We start from the raw sequence: 12,408 nt of genomic DNA on the forward strand, positions 1-12,408 counted from the left end.
TAACCAAGTGAATGCTCATAATAAAATAAAAATCTGTTCCTTATCGTCATTATTAACATCAACCTTTTGCGCACTTTTCAAAATACTTGAACTATGTGGCCTGCATTTGTTGCATTTGTTGCATTCCTAAGAGAGACTGGTCTGATGCACATGTGGTGAACCATCGCAGTGATACTATAAAAAACGCTCCGGCGGAGCAATTGCCGGCCTTAATCCCCAGGCTAAACCTGCCTCTTTCTACAATTCACCACCACCGCCATCACCACCAGCGTCAATGTGGAGAGGAAGGAAAACGCATGCCGAAGACAGTGCGCAGCAGGCGTGATAAAGTACTGGTGCGTTCGTAAGACAGAAGGAAGAAGACTTCCCTATGCCTCCCGAAAGTTTCCCCCTATGTTTTCTAAGTATCGCAATCCCTCAGTATAGTTTTCCTCTGAAAACAATAGTTTTGAATGCGATCGAACTTCCAAGGGAGGTCAATGAAGGACAATGTCCTCCTGAGTGATTAGGAATTGAAAAACGGTTCGTCGCAAGGAAATCGTTCGAGCGATTAATTTCACTACGGTTTTTCACAAGTGGCTAGATATTCACCTATGATGAAGTGGTAACCAAGTTCAAAACATTTTTGGGGTTTTTAGATTCCAGAACGACGCACTGATTATCAGGCACGCTATAGGGTGGGAAAGCGTCTGTGGCATATTAGTTAAATTAATTAAATTGTGTGATTTTACGTGCCAAAATCAGTTTCTGATTATGAGGCACGCCGTAGTGGAGGACTCAGGAAATTTCGACCACCTGGGGTTCTTTAACGTGCCCCTAAATTTAAGCACACGGGTGTTTTCGCATTTCGCCCCCATCGAAATGCGGCCGCCGTGGCCGGAATTCGATCCCGCGTCCTCGTGCTCAGCAGCCCAACACCATAGCCACTCAGCAACCACGGCGGGTGGCATATTAGTTACAATATCGGACTTCTGTGTTCTTCTATTCGAATGCGACTGCAGCAAATTTTACCTGTTCTATTTATATATTTCAATATATGTACGGACAAACATACGTATACATACATACATACATACATGCACGGCACCACATCGAGTATGCAGCGTACTCAGCTACTGCTATTGCAGGTGACCGTCACTTGGGCCGTTTGCTCAGCACTTCCCAGCACGTGCAGACTGCGCACCGATGACGCGACACCACCTCGGCTTGCCTTGGCAATCACGGCGCCGAATCCAGACCAGACTTTCGCGCACATCTGGCAACGGCGATTGGGGACTACAACGGACACCACCGGAAGAGGACTTAAAAGCCAGCCAGCAAGCGTCCACTTCGGGCACGGCACCACATCGAGTATGCAGCGTACTCAGCTACTGCTATTGCAGGTTAGTTACGTACGGTGTGCTTCATGCATTAAGAGTAACAACTGCTGTTTGATCGCGGTGTCGTGCCCACTTCAGTGGATTGATGTCTTAAAGCGTTCTAATTTACTCCTCTGTTCGCTCTACTCTGCAATGTTTGAGTTGCTCCTCTTGCTTTCTGGCGACGTTGAGACGAACCCAGGTCTAATGTCAAAAGCTGAGGCAGATGCGTTTGCCTCGGCTCTTGAGTCGATAAAGAAACTAGAGGCCGCACAAGAGGCGCTCTTGGCGGAATTAAAAAGCGCAAAGGACAAACAAGCTGCCACCGATAATGAACTCATCATTCTAACAGCCAAGGTTGCGGCGCTTGAGTTGGCCACTTCCTCAGAAAGCGCTGCAAACTCGAGCGTGAAGGAAAAAGGAAGCAGAACTTTACGTGATGTCTCAGATCAGCTGCAAACAATAACTTCAAGATGTGAGGACGCAGAAAACAGGCTCAGACGAAGTAATCTGCTGTTTTTCGGGATAGAAGATGACCCTAAAGAGGACAGGGCTACCCCTGAAAAGAAAGTCATAAAATTCTGCTCTGAAAAACTGCAAACTGCAACAATCAGTTCACAATTCGAACGCGTACATAGGCTTGGGAAATATCAAGAAGGAAAGAACAGGCCTATAATAGCTAAACTAACTTTTTTTAAAGACAAGCAATGCATCTTGTCATCCGCACACAAATTAAAAGGCTTAAAATATTCAATCGGTGAAGATTTCTCGCCAGCTACGCGACAAGCTAGAAGGAAGCTGCTTGACTTCGCCAAACCTCAAAAAGTTCCTTTTAAACTGTCAGTAGATCGGCTGCTTATAGGTAACCAGACTTACGCGTACGACAAAAACACCGATACCATTGTCATGTCACAAAGATAGCTAGACATAAGCACTTGCCCACGGGCTCTTCCACAGTCAAAGCTACCTATCAATGGGTCTTTGTTGACACTAGCTTACGCAAACATACGAAGCATCATGCCCAAGCGCGAATTAGTTTGCTCTCTGCTTGACGATAACGAATCTAATATTCTTGTTCTTACCGAAACATGGCTAAATCCTGACATTACAGACGACGAAATTCTTCCTGATAACCATTCTTATAATATTTATCGCAAAGATCGAACTAGCAAGAGAGGCGGGGGCGTTCTTCTTGGTGTTAAAAAATCATTATGTTCACTTATTATCGACTCGAACTCATCTCTTGAGATTGTGTGGGTTGAAATAATAATAAATACGACAAAACTACTGGTAGGTGCCTGTTACCGTCCACCTGACTACAGCACTTCTTTCGTTACAGAACTACGCATAGCATAACTACGGTCCTCCAGCTCTGTCCTGCGCATTCTGTTTACTTATTCGGTGATTTTAACTTTCCGCTCATAAATTGGCGTAGTCTATCATCATCTTGTCGAACATCTGTGGATTTTCTTAACTTAACTTTAGATCTTAACCTGTTCCAGGTCATTAACAAACCAACCCGTGGTACTAACATTCTAGACCTTATACTCACCAACACTCCCGAAACGATTGAATCCGTAGTTCATCTAAACGGCTTTAGCGATCACGATCTACTTCAGGTAACAATCAGTGTTCCACTACCCTTTTCAGGGATCTCAAAGAAAATAATACGTGATTATAACAAAGCAAACTACTCTAAAATAAACGATGAACTTGAAGTATTTTTCAACCGCACGCTACTTCCTTCCTTCTATAATCGCTCGGTGGAAGATAACTGGGTATGTTTCAAGAATAAAATGTCTGCTCTAATTAACAAATATATCCCATTGATCTCGATAACAAATGACAAAACAAATCCTTGGTTTACTAATGCCTTACGTAAGCTCGGGAATAAAAAGAAACGTCTCTACAATACCGCTAAACGCGTCAATAATGCTCCTTCGTGGGAAAGGTACAGCCTTTGCTTAAAAACGTACTGTTCTGCCTTAGCTTCAGCTAAAAATAAATATTTCTCCACAGATTTACCTTCTCTCTTAAATTCGAATCCGAAAACGTTTTGGCGAGTTATATCACCTGACCGTGACTCTAACCGGATAGCCTTGCATAGCGATACAACTACTCCCCTCCCTGACAGTGAGTGCCCCTCTGCGTTTAATACGTTTTTTTCAGCGATATTCAGCCGCGAGAATCATACCAATGTACCTGATGTTGCTGATTATGACTGGCAATTCATGGAAAGTATTGAAATCTCGGTGGGGGGAATTGCATGTCTTATTAATAATTTGACGTTTTCTACTTCATCTGGTATTGACAATATTAGTTCCAAGATATTAAAAAATACCATTTCTATATCCAGTAAAATTCTGTACCATATATTCAAGCAGTCTTTGTCATCGGGACAACTGCCCAATGACTGGAAAATGGCCAAAATCTTACCCATATTTAAAACTGGGAATAAACACTCCCCGGAAAATTACCGTCCAATTTCATTGACCTGCATTTGCTGCAAGATGCTCGAACATATAATTGCTTCTCATATTTATAATCACCTAGAGTCCAATAATTTCTTTTTTCGCCATCAACATGGTTTCAGGAAATGATTATCATGTGAGACACAGTTACTCGAATTCAAGACTGACCTGCACCTTAACATGAACAATAACCAGCAGACCGATTGCATTTTCCTTGACTTTTCTAAAGAATTTGATCGTGTAGCTCATTGTCGCCTTATTGCTAAATTAACTGCACATCGAATTGACTCCTTCACTCTAACATGGCTTCGTTATTTTCTTTCGAATCGTCAACAGTTCACGGTTGTTAATAATATTGCTTCGTCACCTACTTACGTTACTTTTGGTGTGCCTCAGGGCAGCGTTTTAGGCCCTTTACTCTTTCTAATTTACATAAATGATTTGCCACTTAATGTTTCTTCTCGCTTACGTATTTTCGCTGACGACTGCATTATTTACAGATCAATTAGCAGTACTGACGACCACCTAGCCCTTTAAAATGACCTTAGCCTGATTCATAATTGGTGTAACACCTGGGTAATGGCTTTAATTGTATCAAAATGTCAGGTTATTTCTTTTAGTCGTAAGCGTGACAACTCACATTTTTTATACAACGTCAATAATAAAGAATTGTTACATACAGTATCGTATAAATATTTGGGTGTTCACCTAACCGAAAACCTCTCCTGGACAGACCATATTGCAGCCGTTTGCGCAAAAGCTTCAAGGACACTAGGTTACCTACGTCGTAATCTGGGTAATTCACCTTCCAACATCCGCAAATTGGCCTATCAGACATTTGTTCGTCCACAGCTCGAGTATGCATCATCCATTTGGTCCCCACATCCAACATACTTAATCGACATGCTTGAATCAGTCCAGAACCGAGCTGCTCGTTTCATTTCACGTAATTATAGCCATCACTCCAGCGTAACGCAAATGAAACTCGATCATTCCATACAGCCTTTAGTTCTTCGCCGTAATATCGCTCTGTTATCCTTGTTTCACAAATATGTTTATAATACCACACAATCCACACTACATATCCAGACCGCCTCGAACACGTCTCGTCGATTAAATAACCACTTAAGTTTTGCGCGCATGTACGGTACGACACATGCTATTAACTTTTCCGCACTCCCTACGGCCATTCGCTTGTGGAACAATCTGCCTGAGCACATTGCTTCCGAGTCAGATCAAGAAAAATTTCGTCATCTCCTACACGAGCATTTTTCATAATAGCACTTACAAATCACTTTATCTTTTTTCGTACACTTTGCAATCTGCTTCGAACATCCTGTGATCTTTTTTTTTGATGCATTGCTATCTCGCTCTTGTGAATTGCTATTTTATGCTGCGTCGCGTGTTCACTTGTATGCCCTGCATATATTAGTGCTTTTTTGCGTCTTTTTCCCTGAATATCACTTCAAGAATTGTGCTCCCTGATATGTTCATCTCTTGTGTATTTTACTTTCTAGTATTAATGCCTTACGTTACGTTTTACTCATGTTATTTCCTTAAGTGCACCTTTGTGGCCTTTCATTACTTCAGTTGTTCCTGTTTCATGCTTTAATCTTGGTTGTATTGTTGATGAGGCCTGTTTGAGGTGTATCTTTTGTGTACCACATTAGAAGGCTGCTTACTCTGTAACCCCCCTTACACAATGCCCCCATGGGGCCTGTGAGGTATTTTAAATAAATAAAAAAATACATACATACATACATAAAGAATTATTTGCACGGTCAAATTCAAGTAGTAGTTCTCGGAAATATTAAAAGCAAACCTAGACAGTTGAGCGCTGGAGTTCCCAAAGGGTCGATTTTAGCTCCCCTTTTATTCAACTTGTACGTTAATGATCTCAGTCAAGCAATTTTTCGCTGTCAGGTGTTTCAATACGCAGATGACACGCTTTTAGTATCTCGTCATACTAATTACCATCAAGCCGTGGCTGAATTACAAACTGACACTACAAATGTTATCAGTTGGTACCGTAAAAACTTAATTTCTATTAACCAGAATAAAACTAAATTAGTATGTTTTCACGATCCGCTGAAATCTATTCCTGTCATCACTCCACTGTTTCTTCATTCTCCTCTGTGTAACAATTGCTCTTGCTCTCCTATTCCATACCTCTCAAGTGTCAATTATCTCGGTGTTCATTTCGATTCTAACATGTCCTGGAACACTCACTTGGCTAACGTTTGTGAAAGGCTGCGCAAAATAGCCTGCCTACTGCATTCTATTAAAGCACTATGCCCAATTTACGTAAGGAAAACAATAGCACATGCATTAGCGTACAGTGTGCTGAGATATGGAATCTGTTCTTTTTATTTCTGTTCAGTGTTTTGGCGCAATAAAGTTGATTCTTTACTAAAATCCACAATTCGGGTGGTGATGTATGGTGTGCACATTACTAACAATTCCAGTCTATTTTCATGCTCGCACATGCCCTCGTTCAGGCTGTTATTCAAAGAAACGGTAATCCTTTTGTATATATGGAACAATGAGTTCTGCCTCCCGTATGTCCCCGCCAGAGCATTACGTACACGCGACCGCTTTACCTTACCAAGAGTACGGACAAGATATGGCAAACGTGTCCGTGCCTTCTATGTACCTGATGTGTTAAATGACCTGCCAGATAAAGTTTTATCTTCCAGCACACGGAAAGAAGTTAAATCTTATATTTTTGATTTGTATGTGTAATTTCGTTTCTTTCCTATCTTTCTTTCTTTCTTTCTTTCTTAAGTTTTATTTTGAGTCTTGTACATAATTGATTTACTGTGCCGCTCCCTGGCTTGCTCCACTCTGCCGAGCGCTGCCCCACAAGCCCATTGTTGGCTTGGGCAGGCTCGTATTTGTATGTCATTTTCGAAATAAATAAATAATTAATATATTTATATATACATACATATATACATACATACATACATGCATGCATACATACATACACACATACATACACACATACATACACACATACATACATACATACATACATACATACATACATACATACATACATACATACGCATCGGACTAAGTCTGCGACCAGTGGCCACAGGACCACTGTCATCGGGATCATTCCACAAAAAAGGCTACAAACAAATCCGATACGAAAAAGTAGTGGGAACTCGCTGAGAAAGGATTTGACTGACAGCAAAGCAGACGGTGGTCGAGGGCACGCCAAACGTCAGTCTCCTTGGAATGCGGCGTGGGGCGATGGGTTGGCGTGCTGGCGGCGGTGGGGGTGGACGACGGGATTGTGTCGTCACTCCACCCTGGCCTGGGCGCGAAGGGGGAGCGTGACGGCGGGCTACGGCGGCGTACGTCATCGCTTGCGGCTGAGGCTGCGACGATACGGGGATTACGAGTGATTGTTGGAGCTCCTCCCGTATTACATTGGTAATCGAAGCCACTTGAGGCTGTGATGAAGCGAAACAAGCTCTGAAGTTCCTCCTACACAACCACTCTGATCGTCTCACGCAGGTCGTCGGTGGCCAGTGGTGGAACTCCGACGTAGTTTGTGAAGTTCGTGCGGCGGTTGAGTTGTCTGTTCAGCATTTGCAGTGTTTCTTGATGTTGGTTGCTTCGCGAAGAAATTCTCCGACGGTCTTCGGTGGGCATCGTATCATCCCGGTGAAAAATCTTTCCTTCACACCACGCAGATTCGAGTAGGCGGACTTTCCTCTCTTCGGGCGTTTCGGGGTCGGAGTGGCGGAACTGACTACTCATTTCTTCCGTAAAGATGGCGACGGTCTTCTTAGGTAGCTGCACTCGGGTATCTAGTAGGGCTTGGGGTCGTTCTCTGCGTACGACGCTTGTGACTGTGTGACTGTCAAACGAAGCTCGTTAAGCGCCTGATGGCGTGGAAGCCTCTTCACGGTTTCATATGCTTCCTGGGCCACCTGGCCCCTGTGGATCAGTCAGATCTAGTCTTCAATGGCTGGACTAGTTAGCAAGGTCTCCCATCGCTTTTAAATGGTGGGGATAGTAGGGGGTTAGTTATGGATATAGGTGGAGGGTGGTCTTTGGAGAAATTGCACTCTCCTTTGACGTGACGGAGGGGGCCTAGTGCATTGCGCTAAGGACATGTGTTCTCGTATCTTTCTGGGAAAATTCTAATCTGGAGACAGCATTGGGGAAAGGATTGTGCCTAGGCTTGCCTGTATATCGTTTATTCGGCACTGATCTAAGAGTGCTGGGGGAGTGCTAATGCCTTTCTGCCGTGCGTGTAATACTTGCCTACATCTGTGCAGATGGTGATTGGATCCCATCTCTTTGCGTCCTCCTCGGTGGCCCACGACTTGAGCACTCGGGTCTTTAATAGGCAGATCCGTTGCCCTCAACAGAGAAGAGGGCCGGGACCCAAACTAGTTCGATTGTTTGTTTAGGAGGCGTAGCTTTTCCGAAGCTTTTTAGTGCCGCAAGGGACACCCAGCCAGATCTCTAGTTCTTGTGCGCAGCTTGTGAGTCCGTGACGATCTTGGCAACGTTAGGTTGCAGTAGTTAAAGGGCTTTCGTCGCTTCTTCGGCTTCCTCCGAAGACGGAGTGTTGATTGATGCGCAGGTGACCACCTTGTCCAGCCCAGTGACCATGACCGTTGCCCTCGTGGAGCGTTTTGGTAGGGAGTCTTCTGCGTATAAGACAGTGTCGCCTTCCTCCAGGGTCCTGGAGGTGGTTCATGCACGGGCGTCGCGTTATCTGGCGTGTGTTGGGGGGTTCATTTTCCGCGGTAGTGGTTTGCATTTCAGTTTCTTAGTCCTCTTTTCAGGTAATTAACCGTGGCGGCTGTAGTGTGATTCTTGCCATCCACTCATTTGGAGGACGCATTCTGCCCACCATGGTGTGACTATGGCGGACACTTTGATTGGATAAATTGGCTGAATTTATGGGAATACCTAAGGGCTGCTTCGTCCCTTTCGTGATTACTGCGTCAAGTTGTATGACATCCTTCTTGAGGAGTTGCATATACGTCGCCGCGTAGAGAATTGGTGAGATAACAAACGCCTGAACGAGGCGCAAGGTGTCCATTCCTTCAGATGCCTCCGCCTGTTGGCCACTCGTCTGATGATGTTTAAGATCTGATCTGACGTGAGCTTGACTTTTCTGATCATGGCCGTTGCCTTAACGTCTTCCTGGATCAGGACGACCAGGATCCTGAGTTGAGGTACCGGGAGGATCCGGATCCCTTCCAGAGAGATTCCTATGTTTTCTGCTTGTTTCCCTGAAGCACGTGGTCACACAATGATCACCTCCGACTTTTGAGCCAAACGGAAAAGGCCAGTGGTGCTCGCATCGCTTTTGACCGTGACAGCTGCTTTTTGGAGCGTGCCTTCCATCCAGCCATCGGACTTTGCCCTCGCAATCTAGAGCGTGATGTTGTCAGCATATAATACATGGCCTAGGCCATCTATTGATTTTAGAAGCTTGGGCAACGGTTGGAGGACCATGTTGAACAGGAGGAATGAGAACGCCGAACCTTGCGGCGTTCCTCTATCCCCCAGCGAGATCGGTAGATTTGCCTCAATCTCTATTCTTATCCTGGCCGTTCTGTTCCCCAAGAAAGTCTCGGATGTGGTTGTACGTTCTACCTCCGCAACCCGTGTTGCGTAGGTTTCCTGGGCACTCTCACTAGTGACGTTATCAAAGGCACCTTTGAGGCCGAGCACTAGTAGAGCTCGCGGTGCCTGCTAAGCGTCGTTGCCCGCTTGATTACCATACGGCTAATTTGTACGAGACCATCCTGGATGCCCAGTTGTTGCCTGATGCAATATATTGCCTCTGGCATCTGCTCAGTGGCATCCAAATGCCGCCGCAGCCTTTTGCGTGCCATATGTTCAATATCCTTCCCCACGCACGACGTGAGGGATATCGGTCGCATGTTGTCGATGTGAGGTGTATTCCTCATCTTGGGTATGAAGCGGACTTCTGCCTCTTTCCATTCCAGTGGAAGTTTTCCAGGTTCCCAGAACCGGTTGATAGACTCGAGCAGCTCTGTCGGTGCCTTGACATCGAGGTTGCTCAGTAGCTTGTAGGCAATGGTATCGGGTCCTGGCACGCTGCCCCGGTTGCTCTCAGAGATTGCCGAGACCAATTCGGTGTCGGTGAATGGCTCGTCTATTGCTTCGTTGGTAGGTCCTGCATAGTCGGGAGGTGTGGTGTCGTCCTTCTCAATGAGCCGGTACTTGGCCTTCAGGTCGTTGATAAGTTCGTCGCACCCACAGTATAGTTTGTTTAGCGTACGTGTGAGGCTTCGATTAGTGGCGCTATTGCTGCCGAAAGGGTCGATCAGGGGACGGAGGAGGCACCACGTCTTCCTGATGGACAGGGTTCCCTGCAGTCCACGACACACGCTCAGCCAGTTCTTTCTGAACTGCTTGGACGCGCATTCATCGGCTTGCTTGTTGAGTTCATGAATGTGTTCGCGAAGTTTCTTGTGTCGTTTCTTCCAGCGTCTGGTGAAGCTCTGCTGTGCTTACCAGAGGTGAACAAGCTTTGCGTCCACACAAGGTGTCCGGAGTGTGGTCGCAATTTTCTGGCAGTATTTCTCTAGCAGCTGGAGATGTTCCTTGGCCCATTGCATAAGTGGTCTGGTGCTGTTCGTGTCCTCGATCCGTCGGCTGTTTGCCTGCTTCGCAGCTTTTTGCAATCTGTTATTTTGTTGTTCCCATTCGGGCCTTGAACACGGACCCGGACCGGGACGTACTGGTGCCCGTGAGGGTGGCAGTGTCTGGTTCGTTGAGGACGGCTAGGTTGTGCTGATCTGTGACGCTTGAGACCACCATGCCTCGCTTTGAGCCAAATTTGTAGCCCTATATTGAGTGACAGGCGCATTAAAATCTCCTAATATCAATAGGGGTCGGCAGCCCGCCTTCCCCTCACTGTCGAGTAACGTGCCCTGTATGTCCAGATCCTTCTGGAGGGCCGGTGGTATGCGTTGAGTATAAAGATGTTGACTTCGCTTCCTATGCTTCTGGTGTGAATTCTTAGGATAACTTGTTCACACCCTCTCTCACTGGCCATGTGCTGCTTCTCAGCTACGTTGCTGCGGACTAGTATTGATACGCTTTTCTCACTGGGATCCGTGTATTTGATACACCCGGGAAGTTTGGGTCACGAGTTCTTTTCTTGTATTGCAAGGATACCCAGCTTGTGTTCCGTATTATCAATGTATTGCTGTATTTCGCTCTTTTTTCTTCGCTTCATTGACAGTGCCATTGGGCTAAAGTTATTGCATATTACTTCCAATTTTTCCGCCTTTCGCCCAACTTGGCACAGGTTGGTCGTCGTCAGACTACTTCCCATGCAGAGTTTCCCATAGGGTGCTCCCTTTGTGTCTTTCTGAGTGGCTAGTATGAGCTGGTTCACATTAACCTCTAGCGCGTCAAACTTGGCCATCCTGGACGTTACCAAGCCGATCTGGCTGGCAAGCTGTGTGACAACCTCGGTGAAGGCTTGAATGGGCTTGGCCCACGCCGGCTCCTCAGACGGATTTCATTCAATTTTCTCTGCCTCCATAGCTCCTACCGGGGGCTCTGGCTGAGCGTCCTTCTTGGCAATTTTGCGTTTTTTGTCATCCATTCTTTGTGAGTGTTCTGTCATCTATTGTTTGTGAGATTGTGAGTTGCATGCGTTCCTCACAATCGTTCTTAGGGGTATTGGGAAAGGGAGGCAAATCTTTGTTGCTAAGAGCGATAGGCGGTCTATCTACCAAGCCCACTAGTTTCTCGGCGTTTCTCGCCGGCAGCTGGCTCCCGGTCTTCAATCTTGAGCGCCACAGCAGGCGTCGCCCGCTGCAGCTGCTGCCGGCCACGTCACCCGGTGATGACTCTCTCGAGCCCGGCCTTGAGGCGCAGTTGCTGCTCCGCCCTCTCCCGCCGTAACGGGAGAGAGAGCGGTTCGGTCTCATGACGAGGCTGCTCCCTCCCGACGTGATGGTTTGGAGGCTTCGGCTGACGTGTCGTTGACGCTTCTCCGCTCTCACTGGCGTTTCTGTACCACGTAGGGGAACTTTAAGCACGCATTGCCCGCGGTCAAATGTTTACCTCTATGGAGGCCACGCTTAGGGGTGCCTCTGTGTTGTTCATCAGGATGAGGTGCACCGCATCCTCGGCATATCCGGTCTGTCGGATTCGGGCAAATATCCACGCGGTGACACAGGCGACCGCACTGATAGCTGATATCTATCTGTTTTCTGTATAAAGAGCATTTGGCGAGCAGGCGCCCGTAACAACCGTAGTTCGGCACTTGGGTCCACTGTAGGCTATCACCCCAGACGTCGTGTTGGTGATGCGGTTGGCCTCTACAGCAGAGGGATAATATTCCTTTACGATGTTGTTGATTTCTTGAACCGTGTCTCCGAGGGGGACACCTCGTATGACTCCTTTGGTCATACCAGGGGGGTGCCGAGTCGTAGGCGCTGACCTCGTGCTCCTTGCTTCGGGCGAGAATCTGGGTGACTCTGACGCACTGGTTAACATTTTCTCTCTTCGAAGTACTGCTGATAACGATGTTTTGCTGTTAACTCGGGCATATCACG

The sequence above is a fragment of the Dermacentor andersoni genome, chromosome 11, assembly GCF_023375885.2.
Source record: "Dermacentor andersoni chromosome 11, qqDerAnde1_hic_scaffold, whole genome shotgun sequence".
Lineage (NCBI taxonomy): Eukaryota > Metazoa > Arthropoda > Arachnida > Ixodida > Ixodidae > Dermacentor > Dermacentor andersoni.